This window comes from Idiotropiscis lumnitzeri, chromosome 5 (genome assembly GCF_059441095.1).
Source record: "Idiotropiscis lumnitzeri isolate Australia: NSW breed Sydney's pygmy pipehorse chromosome 5, RoL_Ilum_1.0, whole genome shotgun sequence".
Taxonomy (NCBI): domain Eukaryota; kingdom Metazoa; phylum Chordata; class Actinopteri; order Syngnathiformes; family Syngnathidae; genus Idiotropiscis; species Idiotropiscis lumnitzeri.
Window position 1 is genome coordinate 17,244,625 of NC_142395.1, and position 13,251 is coordinate 17,257,875.

At 38.2% G+C, this 13,251-nt stretch overlaps 1 long non-coding RNA gene across 2 annotated transcripts in view; it reads left to right on the top strand.

Annotated features, from left to right (window-relative positions):
* The window catches only part of LOC148337091 (uncharacterized), a 205,694-nt gene that overhangs the window by 87,685 nt on the left and 104,758 nt on the right, over positions 1 to 13,251 (top strand). The window contains exons 3-6 of one of the 2 annotated variants that reach the window (XR_015843211.1): positions 912 to 1,062; positions 1,123 to 1,155; positions 5,830 to 5,981; positions 10,943 to 10,991. This is a non-coding gene — a long non-coding RNA (uncharacterized LOC148337091). Of the gene's footprint in view, positions 1 to 911; positions 1,063 to 1,122; positions 1,156 to 5,829; positions 5,982 to 10,942; positions 10,992 to 13,251 lie in introns of those variants that run through there. The other variant, XR_015843214.1, reaches the window with a different exon arrangement.

Here is a 13,251-nt window from a genome sequence, read left to right on the forward strand (position 1 = left end):
ATTTTCCTAATTCATTGATGTCAAAATGCCCCTGAGCCAGATAAACGTCCCAACATCAAAGTATGGAATTGCCTCGTTCATTTGAATAAGTGTCGTTGTAGGTTTGGCTTTTCAGTTTGGGGTGGAAGAAGAATGCCACTGAACGCAACATTAAGCAACTTTTTTGTTCCAGTAGGATCAGGTTTAGGCATTAACTAAGGCTTGATATCTCCGTCAAAGCACATTTTTTGCTACATTCATGTGTGCCAAGAGTATAATGAGGTTTTTCTTAATGTGAATTCCAGCGGACATTTGGATGGTCGCTCGCCTTGATTAACAATTGTTCCAGGCAACAATGAACGGAAAAACAGGGCAATCATGTTTCATATTTTCATTTAAAAAAAATCCCCCATTGTGAGTCCAGCTCAATACTTTTTGAGGGCATGACTTGCGCTACTTGTCATGCACGTGCAAAATCAAAACGTATTCATTCCTAATTGTGTTTTTTTTTAATCAATCCTGAGGGTGGTCGCTGCATACAACAAAGTGTTTGTTTGTGGCTGAGCTAATGTATCAAACCCAGGGGTAATTCATTACAATTAGCGGCGACTCATTAAGGTAAGTAATGCTACCGCATCAGCCCGACGGCAATCTAATCAAAGACACAAGTCAGGCCTTCACTGGGGGAAAATTCATAATAGAGAAGGACAACAAAAGCTAAATGTCATTTGAGGGATGTTTGGAAGCACCTTGTTCTGACTAAATTGTCCCACAGGACTGACGGATGGACTGTCGCAGAATAACGGGAACATTGCAGAGTACCCCAAACAATTTTTTTTATTTACTGATCAAGGCTACAAAGAAATGGAGCCGACGTCTTTTCGTTTCTTTTTTGTTTTTTAAAAATGACTCATTTGCGTGTGACCACACAGACGCCGAAACGCTGAAGTGGCGCTGCAATACTCCACGGTGAACGCACCAAAAACAGCACAAGAAGTCGTTGGATGTAAACCTGCACTTAAAACAATGACGGGGAACGTTAAAAAGACCAAGAAAGGAAGAAATTGTGTGGCCTGACGAAGAACTTGACTTTGAGACTGTCTGTGATTAAGGGCTATACAAATAAAATTGACTTGACTATTGACTTCTGCTTTGGGACGAAAGCTCACAACCAAGGTACAGGCGACATAGTGATCACCATTGTTATTAATCTTGTTGGCGGTGTCAGCACATGGTCACACAAAAACCTCGTCATTTGCTCAAGAACAATGCATATTGCTGCCGTCGGGCGGAATCCTTGCATCTCCAAACCGTCACACTAAAAGGGTGGGGGAGGCATGCTTATTGAATCATTGAGTCAGGGATTTTTTTTTTTCATTTTCAACACTTGTTTAAAAATTAGTAATAAATAAATACATAAATAAATAATAGACCCATGGGGATTGACCAGTTGTATTGATTTGTGAAAGTAAAATTGAAAAACAAAATTTAATTTGGACACAAGTGGTTGACCTGAGAGGACACATCTAAACGCAAAGGCGGCGCTTTCAAATATGTTCACACTGGAACCAAGTGTAAAAAATAATCGCCTTTGGCCTCACAAAACATGTTCTGGCAAGACAAGACATATACATGTTTAATAAAAAGCAAAAAAAAAATTGCAGCTACCCTTAAACTTGTTTCCTTGTGGGCAGGGACTTAACAAGCATGTAAAGAAGCCAAAGGCAACAGTTAGCGTCGGCAATCCAAGCAATGCTAACATGCTAATCATGCTGCATAATACAATATTTGCTTTGTTAAAATAATTGTGGAGGGTCAATTTTTTTTCAAATTGGTCAAAATATAAAATATACACCAAAATGTCATTATATATTAATATATATTTAATTTGTCCTTATATGCCTATAAACTCAATATTTTCCTAGAACCTGACTGATTTTTCTTTAATGTTTCAACAGGAGGTCGGTTAACGTTATATCATTACATATACATTGTCAGCACATGAAGTGAAAAAACAAAAAGTCGTTTTCTCTCCATCTGTTGACCAACACAAGTAAAAGCTCTGACTCAGGCGTTGTCAGGCTCCATTAACTGAGAAGATGTCCCTAAAATCTGGACTCCAATTAAGAGCCAATGCTAATTAAGATCATTTTAGAGCTCAGGATGTGCTGACTGTGCTTAGTTGTTGCCACAGACGAACAGTAATAACATGAACCGACAACAAGGCGAGTCCCGACAAAGCCATTAAACTCGCCTATTTGTTTTTTTGTCACACCAAAAAGGCTCATTGGTTAATTTGACTTGCTGCTTGTTTCCTTGCTGGTCAGTAGATTGAATATACCATGTACATTTTCATAAATGATTTAAAAAGATCAAACTACAAAGAAAAAAATGACACTCTAAATTGCCCTAGGTGTGATTGAGAGCTTGATCGGTTGTTTGTCTTTGTGTGCCCTGCGATTGTCTGGCATCCAGTTCAGGGTGTACCCCGCCTACTTCCCGAAGCCGGCTGGGGTAGGCCTCAGCACGCCCACGACGCTCGTGAGGATAAGCGGATCAGATAATGGTTTGATATTTTGAGCGACCACGTGTTTATATGTTAATATATCATGTAAATACAGATTTAAAAATACATCTTCTCAAAATGAAGTATATATATATATATATATATATATATATATATATCGCAAACCTAAAAAAAAGGAGGGTTGAACACGCCTGGTGGTTCCAAATGTCAGAGTGGAGGTGTGGAGCGCCCCCGCAGGGCGGTGGGCGACCACAATAAATTGGGCAGATGGCGTCTGCAGCTGTTCCCAGGTAGACGAGGTGGCAGGAGATTGGCTGGCGTTCCCTCCGGAAGCGAGCGCCGTCTCTGCGGGAATTCCCGGCCGCGATATGCCACGCTGACGGCCAACCTCTCAGAAGCGAAGGCTTCAAAACGTCACTTTTCACCCGTTGCTCGAACCTTCAAATGAGCTGTGAGAAACTCACCTGACTCTCCATTTAATTTATTCCGATAGTGACACCACCTGGTATTGCGGTAAATTCATAAATGACACGGGTGGTGACATTTGCGTTTCAATAATAGAACAGAACGTGACAACTCAAGGAAGCATGTGACAACTCCAGGAAACAAGTTTATTGCCATTTGAAATCCTGAGGAGTCAGCAAATCACCAAAGCTAATAATAAAATTAATAAGAGGAGGATGAGACTTCAAAGCCCTAAAAATATCATAACTTTGTTTTGACAGTCCAAAGAGAAAAGTTCAACTTTCACACCAACTCTCAAATAACTTAGTCCACAATTAGAATGATGTTGGCTTTATTTTTTTGGGTTTATTTATTGATTTTAAATGTCACTCTTAATTTGCCCAGGTACTGAGTCTCAATGGTAGCGGGTGCTCGAACAGTTAGGTTTTGCCAAATATTAGGTTTTGCCAAATATAGAATAGAATAGAATAGAATAGAAATCCCTTTATTGTCATTGTACTCAAGTGTGCAACGAGCAACAAATATGTAACATCATGGAGTTCCTGGGGGAATTTTCACATTCATATTTGGAATAACGTCATTTACTAGATTTTTAATTCAGTCATTCATTTTTTTTTTAGAAATATTTTTTATAATTCCACCTTAATCATTAAAAAAATATATATTGCCACTTGCCATCTATTTGCTTGGTAGAGGAGCAAAACCAAATCTTTCCTAATCCCTTCATAAACACTTTCTTTGTCATGATTTAAAAAAAAAATTTAATCAACAACGGAATTATTTATATGAGGCAAAGCTGACATTTATAAATTTTCACTTGGCAAAACTGCTGTGATGCTTATTTAGTTAATTCGGTTGAATTCATAACTTCTTAAATGGTAATGAGGTTTGTCTGTACTATATAAAGGGTGAGAAAATGTATATACAAAAAAAAAAAATATATATATATAGATGTAGATATATATATATATATTAAAAAATTAGGGTTAATGATCAGTCATGTATTTAATTTTTTTTATTGTTTTAATTTTTCACCTGTCATGGTTGGTTCACGGCAAGGTAAAAAATTCAATGAAAACAAATTCCACTCAATTACACCTCATATTAAGCAATCCTGAATGGCCATCAAATCTGCAATTATTTGGCCAATAAGGTTTTATTTGTTTCACAATTCACCTTCTTTTGCATCATGTGTTTTTAAAAGATCCAGGTAACATAGTTAAGGTTAAACATTCAAGACAAACTCTTTTGATTTTTTTTTTTTTCTTCAGGTTTTTACTGGTCGTAGTTGCCTCACAACAAAATCAAAAATATTAAAACAAAATCTATGGAGTCATGCCTTCTATTAAAGTCCTCCAAAGGGGCTTTTTATCTGTGTATTTTTTTTTTTAACTCAAAGATGTTGAAATTATGAAAAAAAAATTGTGAAATACGAAAAAAAAAAAAAAACAGACTAACAAGGTGAAAAGTCACAACAATGTCATGGTTACATTTTTCTATGCATTTGACACCGCTAATATACCTTAGCGGCTGTCTACACTTATACTGAATGCCATTCTAATTATCAATAAGTTTTTTTCATGATTGCCGTTTTGCTTATTAAAGTGTGAAACAAGGCCAGGGACGACTCAAAGTCACATTTTATAGCTGTGATAATGAAATATACATGAAAAAGGAGCCACATTTGAAAGCAACAAAAAGGAAACGTGCATGTCCTGATAACATCAATGTCAAATAGGAGAATTCTGCTGCCATTTTTATATTTTCTGCACTATATAAACAAGCGCCACCGATAAAGAAGAGACTCGCGTCACTTACTGTGTGTCAGTGTTGCATTCTGCTGAGATTATTTTGCTCTCATCACGTTTGGAATTATTCAGAGAATGTAATTATCGTCATTTCCTGCCACTGTGACTAAAGAGTTCCAGCACATAAATAAATAAAAAACAAAACCAAAAACTATCATATGTCATTATCATACAATTTACAACATTTCATCGTGTGCGTGTTGATATCTTTGAGCTTAGTGGTGCATAAAATTGCAATCGCGTTCCATGATGGCACTGGCAGAGAATAATCAATTAATTGCTGCAACTCACTAGCATGTAATGTTATAACTATAATTACTACCGAGGTTCAATCCCATTTATTTAATTTATGATATTGCTTTCTCGCTGTCAAGGCGGTGACTAACAAGCCACTGAAATGCAATACGAGAAAAAAAAGAAAGCATACAAAATCGCTTCCCTTTGTCACCTCAATTACACAAGCATTTGTTTACAATGATAAAAAAAGACAGATTTGTGTTGCTTCCGGAAATTACCACCACTTGGCCCTTTGACTATTTTGATCATTTTCTGGTAAAAATGCACACGATTTTAAACCTCAACCTGATTGGACCTCAGCTGTCAAGTTCACTTCCCAGCCGTACCTTTTCATGAATGCAAACATGTTACATTGGCACTAGAATTTGTAGTTTATTGAACCTGGGTATGATTGTGGAAATGCATGAGAGAGGTCACAGTTCCGGGGTTGGGTTTAGGATAACAGGTTAAGGTTTAAGTGCAGTTTTTCGGATTAAAATGAAGAGTTTTAAAATTAGGGGATGAGATCACACACTTTAGATCAGGAAGAACCCCCTCCCTCAGACCTGAATTCAGTATGTAAGCATTTACACATTCGCAGCCATAAGCAGATAAATGTAAACAATTTGCAGTCATTTAGAAAATATTAATAAACCTTCATATAATTAAAACAAACATTTTTTTTACAGGATGTCCCAATTGTTCTGTTCATATATGGTAGTAGTGTGCAGTCCCCCAGATGCGAAGAGTGACCTCATTTTCGCCCCTTTATAGGACAGGAACTGTCCACGGTAGCTTTGGAAGGACAGGAGCTATCCATGGCACTTCAACAAGTCAAAGAGCTATTCGTGGTGCCTCCTGAAATTGCGCTTCTGACGAGGAAGTCAAAAACTGCCCAATGTGGAATGTCATGCCTCACAAATAAGGTATGTTTTTTTTTGTCTTTAGTTTCTTTTCAACAAATAAATGAAATTTTGAATTTGCTTGAATGCTAAATAAAACCAAACCAAGTGCATATCATACTTAGATAAATAGTCATGTATGAATCAAAAATAAATCAACACATAGATTGGAAAGACATGGATCTAAAAACATTTGAGGATATGTATGTTTGTTCTTTTATTGTTATGTCAGTGTTTCAGCGGTGATAAGGGTTTAAATTTAAATTTATTGGGAATAGGATTAAGGTGATGTTAGAATGAAGGTGGGGTTAGATGAGGATTAAGATCAGGGGTACAGGTTTCGGTTCATGTTATTATTAGGTTGCAATTAGGTGACGTCTTGGAGGTTCCGATTCTGGTGGTCAGGGTGAGGTTTTGGGTTTGGGCTGAATTGGGTTGAGGTTGGTTGCGAGGTCAGGTAAGTGTCGATTGGGTTAGGTTCAAGTTTGGTCACCGTTAGCATTAGTTGGGGTTCAGGTTATCATTGCTAGTGGGTAGAACATTGGCCACCCAATTGGTTGACTAATAATTAGAGTACAAGGCGCGAACAACCAATGGAGGATATCCAAAACAGGTTATGATAAAAGTTTGCATCACATTTTTAATCCTGCAAGGTTCTGCATTCCGTTGTGTTGTCCACACTAAATGGCAGTCGAGTGGCTGCCTGCTGTCTTTTGGGCCCGAGTATTACTCAGTACCGTGACGAGTTGCCGCAGCTTTTCCCGTAATTAGTCAGTTTTTTCGCGGCCCACTGAGCCTGCTGCTCGAGAGCGGCGGATGCGCCGTAATGACGTCCTCCCCGGTGGAAGTAAAGTGGAGGCAATAAGGCGCGACAAATAGTCGTGATGCATGCCGATGTGACCGCAGATCCCCGCGGACTATGGCCTGCTTATATAATTCTCTTTGTGGACTTAACTGTCATTGTTTCACTCTAGATTTAGTTTTGGTATTTATTTGGTTTGTAGATTTACCAAGAAGCCAAACCAAGAAGTTGTACTTGTTTCAACATCTTACTTTGCATCTATTAATCCCCGCCCCCTTCAGATAACAGAGGTAATGGCTGACTGACAGACATGGAAGATTACATCTTTAAACTATTGTTTTGGTTTGGAACGACCCGTTTTCCATGAGAAAAAGTATTGGGACAACTGTCCAGTTTCCAACAAAAAATGACAGTCGGTATCATATCATTGCTATGCGGAGGAAACCGCGTATGTCCAAATATGGTCAAATTCATTTCTTTTCCACAAATCGATACTAATGGTCTGTCCGTCCCCACTTTTTTAATTTTTACACAATTTTAGCCAATTTGAAGGAGTGAAAATAGCTTGAAAACAAATGCAAACACAAATATACTGCAGCTCTTTAAAACTTATTTTTGAGAAGCGTTGCTTCAGTTTCCTCGTTCTGCGGAAGTTGTGTGGCGTAGTTGTCGCCTCTGTTTAACATCTGCGTGTTTTTTTTTTTTTTTTTACACAATAAACACTGAAACTAGTGAGGTTCACCGGATCAAATTGACTTTTTGGTTTAAAATCAAGCCCTGTGATGCTTTGTTGCAGAAGGACCCTCCATTGTGTGTCACAGAGGTTATTAAGTCTCCGTTTCATATTAATAACCATTTAATAGGCAGGGATAGTTGGCTCTTTTTTTTTTTTTTTTTTTTTATGTATTTATTGCATCACTCATGGCTTTAGACTTTTTGGAAGGCGTTTATGAAGATGTTTTAGAGCTCTTGTGACGTTTTCAAAGGTTTTTGCACGGCGGGGGACCGCAGACTTGGAAGTACTCCACTGCCACCGGCTTTGTGTTTCTTAATCAATACCAGCATTCATTTAGCAATCGAATGTATTTTTAGGTATCAATGTAAGGTATAATACAACTTGAACGAACCGGTGCCTGGGACATTTGTTTTTTTCCGACCCCATGTAAAGTTGACATTTTGACGGTACAAAATTCCGATCCGACCGCAACATTTTTTTGTATTTGGGTTTTACATTACATACTCAACATGCTGAGGGCAAGCTGTTTATGTTGTCACTTGACAAGAGACATCAGTGGTTCACCACATTTATTTATTTTTTACCAGTGGCCACTTGACACTCTCTGTAAGACGAATGGCCGCAATGGATGAGCGACCCTCTGGTGTGTTTAATAAATTAGACATTGATGAATTTGTTAGGTCACCATCACCAATGGCTTCATTAAATGTCATTCTCGCTGGGCCATAAATTATTCACCTTCATCTCTGGTGTTGAGGAATTAAATTGCTCACAAAGTTGACGACAGACTGGAAAGTCCTGACGTTAGAAAATGTTCAACGTGACAATGGGGCCTCTCGTTCCAACTGTCATACAAGTGCGTACATACAACTATCTCTTGCCAATTATTTGCATCTAAATTTTAAGTTAACTGGCATTAAAACCAGATGCAGTGGATGGCGGTGAAAAAACAGCAATTACTCGATTTAGCATTTTTTACCCGGTCATCCATCCACCAATTTCTGGTTGTTCTTATCTTTTCTTCTTCCTTTTCTCCTTCCAGAAAGTGGTGTAGTCACTCATCATTAGTTTCTAACTGAACATTAAGTTAGTCAATGTGAGAACCAACAAGTTGTCTATTTGTAAAAAAACAAACAAAAATACACAAAAATAAAAAGACACAATGAAAAGGATGCTAATTTGAATGAGTAACCAAATTAATCCAGTTAATGTATGCAAATAAAGTCCAAAACCAGATTGTTGTGCATGGAGGTGAAAAACAAACATTCAACTCGCTGCACTCACACTACGTGAATATGTATGTGAGTGCCCAGTCCTGGAGGACTTTTGTTATTTATTTTTTTTTTTTCTTGGGGGGGTATTTTTATGTGCCTCCTGTCTGCTGATGTATCTCCCGGCACAACTTTTCTAGATTGCCTCATCTATCATTTGAACTCGCATGTATGAAAATGTGCAATCCCTGCATCGGTCGCACTGTGGCAAGTGCAATCTGGAGGTTTTGTTGTTGGCAGGCTAAGGGGAGGCAAAGAGGGGCACAGGTGCGAGTGGGGGTCTTCCTCACAAATTCAGGTGATTGTATGCATGTTTTTATTCCCACATTCAATATTCCAATGCTTGGATGTTCCAAGTGGAGGTTGGTGGAAATATGAATTCAAATACACTAGCAGTGTGAGTGCTGCTGTTGGGGAAATTCACAGCAGATGTGCAAAGTGCTGTATAATCTGCTCATATTAGCGTGTGCCGATGAACATAATTATGAGTCCGCATGTTATTTGTGTAATATTTATCGGTCATTTTAAGGGACTCTTTTTTTTTTTTTTTTTTAAATATTATAATTATTTTGTTACACTATTATTAGTATGTCAGTATTTTTTAAAGAAAAAGAGATGAAAAGAAAGCTAAAGTCAAATTTTTCATCATCAGGAAAAAAGATAATTGTGTTATTTTCTGCTTTGGTTGAGACAAATGATTCAACAAGTCAATCATCTGTAGAAGTGGATGGCGATGACCTCACGCAAATCGGGAACACTCCAAAGGTTGATAAACAAGCTCAACTTCTCATCAGCCGTCCTTTTCTCTCACTCGTGGACTTTATGACATTGCTCCAAACAATTCTCTAATTGAGTGAAGAATATTTAAACCAATCAGTGTGCAGTGATTGAGTTACTTTCAAGGACATGTGGTCAGCAACGCGACAACAATCAACACCGATGATTATAGTTATTGTTGTGACGCACGTATAATGATATTCCCCGTGTCATATCCTTTACCACCCGTGCTTGTTTATTAGCTCCTCTAAACAACGAAGGAGATTTCTAATTAGATAAGATGATTGAAGCAGCATGAGGTTACCCGCTTGCCTTCTAAAAGTCGTTGGGGCAAAAATATATTGATCTGGAAGGATACAACATGGCCAAGGTAGCGAAGATGAGTGGATGAAAACGTCACCTTTTGTACTTTTATTTGCTTCAACCAATGGATGATTATTTGGAGGACTGTTCAGTGAAAAAAATAAAATAAATAAATAAATAATTTTACAGGCATGTTCAATCGTGGTGAAAATTTAGGCCCGCTGTTAGAACAAAAAAAATAAATAAAATCAGCTCCTGAAACCAGTTTACCCAGCAAAATGGATTTGGTCGGCATGTCAATCATCACCAAACCTACAAGGTCCTCTCAAAAAAAAAAAAAAACTCCGGTTTCCCACATTCCAAGAACATGCATGGCAGGTCGATTGAACACTCTAAATTGTCCCTAGGTACGAGTGTGAGCACGGATGGTTGTTCGTCTCTGTGTTCAGGGTGTCCCCCGCCTCCTGCCCGAAGATAGCTGGGATAGGCTCCAGCACCCCTCGCGACCCTAGTGAGAAGCGGTACAGATAATGGATGAATGGTGTATGAATTGATATCGGGCTATGAAAAGGAAAATTGATGGAAATTGAATGTCGATTTTTTTATTTTATTTTTTTAAACCCAGCCCATCTCCACTATGCGACATCAAAAGAAGCAGACAGGACCCCAAAGTGGCAAAGTAAAAGTCCAAACCAAAATCAACCCACAGGTGCTAAACAGCAGAGCTGGACACTTGACACTTGACTACACTGACTGATAATAAAACGCAAAGAATGATCATTTGTGGGCGGAGCATGGGATTGCATTTTGATAACTTGACATGAAACCGCAAAACGAATAAAATGGAGCATTTCGAGGAATTAGAACCCTACTAATTTTAATGCCGTGTCTAAACCCCGGATGAGCCTTGCGTGTTAATGCTGCGTTCAAAGTGGTCTCAGCGGAGGCGAGCGCATGAAAGCAGCAGCTGCAGTGCCGATGCAGCCCGTCGCCCGCCACAGAGGAGGAGGTCATCTGGCAGCGCTTGAATCAAAATCCGAAACACAGCAGCTCCATCAAGCACATTAAAGTTTTCTTTCTTTGGCTTCTCCCGCAGGCTTTGCTAGGAAACACACACTGGCACACGGGAGCCGCACATTACACAGGTGAGTTCATGCTAATGATGCTTTCATTAACGTGAGATTTTATCACACCAACACGCCTTCAAGCGACTTTTATGTGTGGAATACCTGGAAAAAAGGTTGTGTTCATCCCGGTGAAATTTTAGCGGTAGCAGTCAGTAGTGCCCTCTGGAGGTTTTGGATAATTCAGTTTCACTTAACCACCTGAAATATGATCCACTGAAAAAAAAATGGTGTGTTTAATTTACGCTTTTTATTTTGTCAAGTGGTTGTACAAAATCAAATCATCTGTAGCCACATAATTTTTTGAAGTAGTAAAATGTAACTGATTCAGATGATTTTATTTTGTGCAACCACTTGATGAAATAAAATTTAGTGAATGTGACAAAAACTTTTGTCACTGTTTTTGTCTACTATGGCGTTGAAAGACGAAATAGCTGTAAGTCTTCGTTTCAAACCCGCAGGAAGTCTGCCATTTTGGTTCGAAGTGTAAATTTTAGGGTCATTTCATCGATTTGGGTTTGGGTTGGTTGATGATTAGTGAATTGGAACCACAATTACTTGAAAGACGGGTGACACTAAATTATCGTATCAATGGTTGATCACACATTTGCTAGGCATGCCAATCATGAGTAGCTCCACAAAAAAAGCCACAGGATGCCGAGGTCGTTGTTGGCCATTTCCAAGGGTCTTTCAAAGATAAACGGAAGCTTTTATCAGATTGCTACCAAATTTGAAACATACACAAGACCGATGGGTGACGCCAAATTGCAAAGAATTTCCTCATTTTTTATGCTTGCTGAACTGACTACTGTGAGATATGCTTAGTAAAGTCTCCTCTTGCATGTTGCGACCTCACAGGCGTATTTCACCGTCCTATTTTATATATAAATTTTATATCTAAATTCCAAATTGCCTGACCGTTATGACTGTTGCTTTTAAAGCACTAACACTACTGATCTGATTTTACAGTTACTTTTCTCATATCACAAGTGACATTTGAAAACCAATAATTGCATTACTCAAAATGTCATGGTTACCATTTTCTTTCGCAAAAAGCATTTGTCCAGAACGTCTTTATGCCATGGTGTACGGATAAGACACATCGCTTTGTCATGTTGTCAATATAACGGTGGACACTCAACACAACTTTATTTTTAAAACACTTTAAAAACAATCAAAGCTGCATACATAGTAAAAATCCGACATACAGTATAAAAACAAATAATGTAAAAATGATTAACAAGATAAAAACAGTAAACATATACATGCAAAAATGCAACAGAAACCCAGTGCAGTTTTCCTACTTCCTTCGGGCCACAAATTGTCTTCCGCATCTCAACACTTATCTTAACATGCTGAGCCATTCCAGAAAACTGATTGATCAGTGGTTGATTGATCAAAAGCTTGCATTGTTGAAAAAAATCAAGATTCGCCTGGGAAAAAAAAAATCTAGTGGAAATTAATTGAAATATGTTTGGCCACAGACAATTGTACGGAATCATTTGCATGGATGTGCAAAAACATTTGCAAATTGTTCAAAGAAATTACATGTTCACAATGGACACAGTCATGTGAAAATTGAACTAGTAGTTTCGAGAAATTCAATTTGATCTGAAAAATGTACCAAAGCAAGTGAGGAAAAACTGAAAGATAAAATATAATTCAATTTAGTTTCTTCTTAGTGAGTCTTTTTGCGGTTACTTTGTCAATTGTTTCAAGGTTCTTCATGTTTTGGGATTTTTTTATTTTATTTTTTATTTTTTGGGAGAGTTAAAACAAATTGATCAAGGGGCATGAAATATATCTCCCTCACACATTTGCAACGAATTTACAACATAAATGAACAGAGTAACAATGTCATTTTGGAAGTTTGTCAAGTATTTGAACTCATTTAAAACGTCTGCGTTCAGCACAATGCAAAAACAAACTTGTCTGCATTGTCAGTTTCCCCAGAAAGAGGACAAAACGATGAATTTTGTAAATCCATAAAAAAGAAAGTTGGAAATTGTCATGGAATCTGTTCCCATGTACACAAAAGTTAAGGACTTTGATGTTTTGCATTTGTTCACTTACTGAACCGAACCGTGATCTTCCAACCACGGTACCTACCCAACCGTAATTTTGCCGTACCGTCACATCCCGAGCGTGTTTGAATCCACACAGTGTCAACCCGTCTGTGCATGTGTACATGCGCACAAACAACGACAGCTCGGCGAGGACGCCATCAAGGCAATTAAGGTGCAACTTGTCACCGAGCGCTTCCTTGCTGTCAGGGAGCCCG